Source organism: Oncorhynchus tshawytscha, linkage group LG06 (assembly GCF_018296145.1).
Source record: "Oncorhynchus tshawytscha isolate Ot180627B linkage group LG06, Otsh_v2.0, whole genome shotgun sequence".
NCBI lineage: Eukaryota > Metazoa > Chordata > Actinopteri > Salmoniformes > Salmonidae > Oncorhynchus > Oncorhynchus tshawytscha.
This window is the reverse complement of record NC_056434.1, coordinates 58,746,503-58,752,502: the sequence shown is the minus strand read 5'-3', so window position 1 is coordinate 58,752,502 and position 6,000 is coordinate 58,746,503.

Genomic DNA, 6,000 nt, shown 5'->3' with positions numbered 1-6,000 from the left:
ATGGAACGAGACTGGGCGGGGACACGTGGTATTTGGATTCCCGGCTAAATGATCTATAGGGTCAGAGTTGAACTCCGCCCTCACCGAAGTCTGGACCAATCTATGGCCTGGACCAAAGACAGTTGGCATAAATCACAAAATGTTCCATACCCAGATGTGCAACATCGTGAGACTTTCGCGAACGCTTGCGTGGCAGACCAGACCAGATCGGGGTTAGGGGGCTATGATATTATTCCTTAGTTGTTCATATTTTAGAAATCCAAAGGCTAGATTCGAGCCAATGCCTTAAGTATTTGAACATGTCATTGCCCCAACCTTGTGACATACTGACACATTTGCTCCTTTGCACCCCAGTATCTCTACTAGCACACTCATTTTCTGCACATCTATCGCTGAAGTGTTTAATTGCAATATTGTAATTATTTCGCCAATATGGCCTATTTATTGCCTTATCTCCCTTATCTTACCTCATTTATACACTATATATAAACTTTTTATATTGTATTGTTGACTATATGTTTGTTTATTCCGGGTTTATTCTATGTTGTTGTTTGTGTCGCACTGCTTTGCTTTATTTTGGCCAGGTCGCAGTTGTTAATGAGAACGTGTTCTCAACTAGCCTACCTGGATAAATAAAGGTGAAATTAAAAATTAAAAAATCGTCAAAAACGACATTATATCGAAGGAGTGGCTTTGACGGCCTGCACATGCGCTAGACTACCCCAACGTCGCCATGACATCGCCTAAAAGCGTGATCGGGGATTTCTGAACAGAAGCAGTTTATTCATACTCTACCGTTTTTTTAAATTATACCTCAGTGGTCTGGCACAGGGATGGCCAACTAAATTGGCGGCCCGCAGATCAATTTCCAAAACACCCCAGTCAATTAAAAAAAAAATTTTTTTAACTCTCAAACATACTCTCTCTGGGGTCAAGACTGTGGTCAGTTAAATGCTTAGCCTGTGAGGTGGGGGTTCCCCCAACCAAATCTCAGTTAGGGCCCCCTAAACACTACCCTACTGGTATATTGGATTTAGTTAAGAGAGGTAAGTACTCCACAAATAGATTACACAAATCTGTGTGGTTATGGGAACACAGACCCACTGTGGCCACTCATGTAGAGTTTTGGTTGATGATGAGTTCAGATTTTTTTGTGTCCCCCAAAGTTGCCCATCCCTTTATTTTATTTTTTACCTTTATTTTACTAGGCAAGTCAGTAAAGAACAAATTCTTATTTTCAATGATGGCCTAGGAACAGTGGGCTAATTGCCTGTTCAATGGCAGAATGACAGATTTTGTACCTTGTCAGCTCAGGGATTTGAACTTGCAACCTTTCAGTTACTAGTCCAATGCTCTAACCACTAGGCTACCCTGCCGCCCCAAGAATGTTTGATCCCTGGTCTGGACAGTGAAGTTGGTCGTGCTCAAACATTCTGAAGGTGTTCGCATACACAAGTTGGCTTTTCATCATTTAGCAGACACTCTTATCCAGAGTGACTTACAGGAGAAACTAGGGTTAAGTGCCTTGCTCAAGGGCACATCAACACATTTTTCATTACTGGGCCAACATTCTTAACACCTACGCTATCCGTCGCCTCTTGCGCCTGCAGGAAGTGAATGTTTGTGCTCGCATATACTTTTTGGGAGGGGAGGGGGAGGGGTCGTTTTTGATGTTGAAATGTACATTTTTATTTTTATTGAACAGTAACACAAAATACAAAACATGAATATATGGACAAGAGTACATCAACTTAACACAGGCATGTCAAAGAACATTTACATTTGTCAAAAAGTTTTATGGTACATACTGCTTTTTAGTTTTTACATTTACTGATCATTTCTAAATAATGATTCAGTTCTATCTTAAACAATTACAATTTAAATAGTTTTTTTTTCTCTGCCCTCTTCATCTTATGAATAAAGAAATCTTCCAAGAAAAATAATCAAATGAACAATTAAAAGGAAATTGGGGTCCGTATCAATTGGGTCAAAATAGAACACAATATCAATTTTCCAAATAAACATTCAAATGAGTTTCCCTTAAAATAAAGTATTCTAACTCAATCAAAAATCTTCTGACATGAGGAACAGTCCCAAAATAAATTGTCAATAGTTTCTGGGTCACAACCACAAAACACACATTTGTCATCAATAGCAATTTTGAGTCTGTGTACAATAATGGTCTTTATAGGGTACACTCTGTGAATTCGTTTATTTGATACTTCTTTTAATCTTTTAGATATGCAATATTTTCTAGACAACAACAATAATTTTTCCAGTTTAATTGTCCCAGGGCTGCATTCGAGTATACAGTATTTGAGCAGAAGGAATAGTAACAATTTTGTTTGTGTTTTCCCTACGATTTTTGCCACACACGCCAGCATCCACACACAACCCACCAATTAATTACTATTTGTTAGTAGTTAATACTCTGTTGGATTTAGAAGTGTGGAGTATTTTTATTTGGTTTCAGTGTTTTTCTTCCCAGGTTAGAAAGGATGCTGTACACAAATTAAAGTTTCGACAAGTCAGAGTTTTGGTTGCACACATAAATTCTCTTGATTAGAAGAACTGTACAGAAAACCGCAATGTAAATCTGATACAGATAATGTTTGAATTGTTTGAAATATCTTTAAATGGTGTCTGAGGTATAGGAAAATAAACACTCAATAAGGCTGACTGACCTTTGACCTCTGTTCTGACTTTCTGGTGAGGCATGATCACCCTCACTTGGAAGACAGGGAGACATAGTTTTTTTTATTGGCTATGTAAAGAAAAATAATTAGGAAAACGTTTATAATTTATAAATAGTCCTATGTGGGATTTGGACCACGAGAAGGACAGAGAGAGAGCTGTCTCTATTTTTTTTTTACCATTACCTTATGTGATACAATTATTTCCTTATGGAGTTATCAAGAGATAATTTTATTTGTTATTCTAATTTGTTTCTTTTTGTTGTAGTTGTTTATTATTATTATTATTATTTTAAGTAACCATCCTTTATTTTTCTGTGCGCTGGAGAGGTTCCAATCAACTGAATGCACCATAGTATACATACATAGTATACAGAGAAGCTCTGCCTGGGCAGTCCCAGCAATTGTCTTATATACGGCTATTCACAGATAAGTTATATTTGCCTGATTTAGCTGTCATGTGCCTTTTACTAAGGAGTGCTTTCCATCTGGCCACTCTACAATAAAGGCCTGATTAGTGAAGTGCTGCAGAGATGGTTGTCCTTCTGGAAGGTTCTCCCATCTCCACAGAGGCACTTTGGAGCTCTGTCAGAGTGACCATCTCTGCCGATTGCTCAGTTTGGCCAGGCGGCCAGCTCTAGGAAGAGCCTTGGTGGTTCCAAACTTCTTCCATTTAAGAATGATGGAGGCCACGGTTTTCTTGGGGACCTTCAATGCTGCAGATTTTTTTTGACACCCTTTCCCAGATCTGTGCATCGACACAATCCTGTCTCTGAGCTCTACGGCAATTCCTTTGACCTCATGGCTTGGTTTTTGCTCTGACATGCACTGTCAACTGTGGGACCTTATATAGACGTGTGTGCCTTTCCAAATTATGTCCAATCAATTGAATTTACCACATGTGGACTCAAATCAAGTTATAGAAACATCTCAAGGCTGATCAATGGAAACAGGATGCACCTGTGCTCATCTTCGAGTCTCAATAGCAAAGGGTCTGAATACTTTTGTAAATAAGGTATTTCTGTTTTTTATTTTTAATACATCTGCAAACATTTCTAAAAAACTGTTTTCACTTTGTCATTTTGGGGTGTTGTGTGTAGATTGATGAGGAAAAACATTTATCTAATCAATTTTAGTATAAGGCTGTAACCTAACAAAATGTGGAAAAAGTAAGCCTCTCCTTTCCGAATGCACTGTATATACAGTGGGGCAAAAAAGTATTTAGTCATCCACCAATTGTGCAAGTTCTCCCACTTAAAAAGATGAGAGAGGCCTGTAATTTTCATCATAGGTACACTTCAACTATGACAGACAAAATGAGAAAAAAAATCTAGAAAATCACATTGTAGGATTTTTAATTAATTTATTTGCAAATTATGGTAGAAAATAAGTATTTGGTCAATAACAAAAGTTTATCTCAATACTTTGTTATATACCCTTTTTTGGCAATGACAGAGGTCAAATGTTTTCTGTAAGTCTTCACAAGGTTTTCACACACTGTTGCTGGTATTTTGGCCCATTCCTCCATGCAGATCTCCTCTAGAGCAGTGATGTTTTGGGGTTGTTGCTGGGCAACACAGAGTTTCAACTCCCTCCAAAGATTTTCTATGGGATTGAGATCTGGAGACTGGCTAGGCCACTTCAGGACCTTGAAATGCTTCTTACGAAGCCCCTCCTACGTTGCCCGGGCGGTGTGTTTGGGATCATTGTCATGCTGAAAGACCCAGCCACGTTTCATCTTCAATGCCTTTGCTGATCGAAGAAGGTTTTCACTCAAAATCTCACGATACATGGCCCCATTCATTCTTTCCTTTACACGGATCAGTCGTCCTGGTCCCTTTGCAGAAAAACAGCCCCAAAGCATGATGTTTCCACCCCCATGCTTCACAGTAGGTATGGTGTTCTTTGGATGCAACTCAGCATTCTTTGTCCTCCAAACACGACAAATTGAGTTTTTACCAAAATGTTATTTTGGTTTCATCTGACCATATGACATTCTCCCAATCTTCTTCTGGATCATCCAAATGCTCTCTAGCAATCTTCAGACGGGCCTGGACATGTACTGGCTTAAGCATGGGGACACGTCTGGCACTGCAGGATTTGAGTCCCTGGCGGCGTAGTGTGTTACTGATGGTAGGCATTGTTACTTTAGGCCCAGCTCTCTGCAGGTCATTCACTAGGTCCCCCCGTGTGGTTCTGGGATTTTTGCTCACCGTTCTTGTGATAATTTTGACCCCACAGGTGAGATCTTGCGTGGAGCCCCAGATCGAGGGAGATTATCAGTGGTCTTGTATGTCTTCCATTTCCTAATAATTGCTCCCACAGTTGATTTCTTCAAACCAAGCTGCTTACCTATTGCAGATTCAGTCTTCCCAGCCTGGTGCAGGTCTACAAATTTGTTTCTGGTGTCCTTTGACAGCTCTTTGGTCTTGGCCATAGTGGAGTTTGGAGTGTGACTGTTTGAGGTTGTGGACAGGTGTCTTTTATACTGATAACAAGTTCAAACAGGTGCCATTAATACAGGTAACGAGTGGAGGACAGAGGAGCCTCTTAAAGAAGAAGTTACAGGTCTGTGAGAGCCAGAAATCTTGCTTGTTTGTAGGTGACCAAATACTTATTTTCCACCATAATTTGCAAATAAATTCATTAAAAATCCTACAATGTGATTTTCTGGATTTTTTTTCTCATTTTGTCTGTCATAGTTGAAGTGTACCTATGATGAAAATTACAGGCCTCTCTCATCTTTTTATGTGGGAGAACTTGCACAATTGGTGGCTGACTAAATACTTTTTTGCCCCACTGTATGTAATTACATTTAGCATTACAGCACTATGTGCCGGTATGTTAGCTAGTTAAATAATGTTAGTTGGATACTAATACATCGAACTTACCAGGCAGTATATTAACCATCTGCTATCTAACTAACTAACCAACGTTTATTGACTCGATTATTCACATCATTCTTAGCTAGGTGGTATAGTCATTGTGCTTTCAATGGACATTGTTAATTCTGGCTGTCTACTCTGATTTCAGAGCACTCTCGCGCACCGTTAAATATGGCCTGGGTCAGTAAACGTCGGCAAAAAAAGTGTAAAGAATTGTTGCCAGCAGCACAGTTACAGTCACCAACGCTCTGGATAACATGAAGAACAGCCTAAACAGCTGTGCTGGGGCGAGTAAAGTGAGGTGTTCTCAATTTTTTTGGGAAGTAACTAGCCACCGTTAGCCAGTTAAGGCACGCTGGCACTCCAGATTGAATTTACGAACACAACCGAAATTATAAAATGCTTAGCTAGTCATTTGTTAT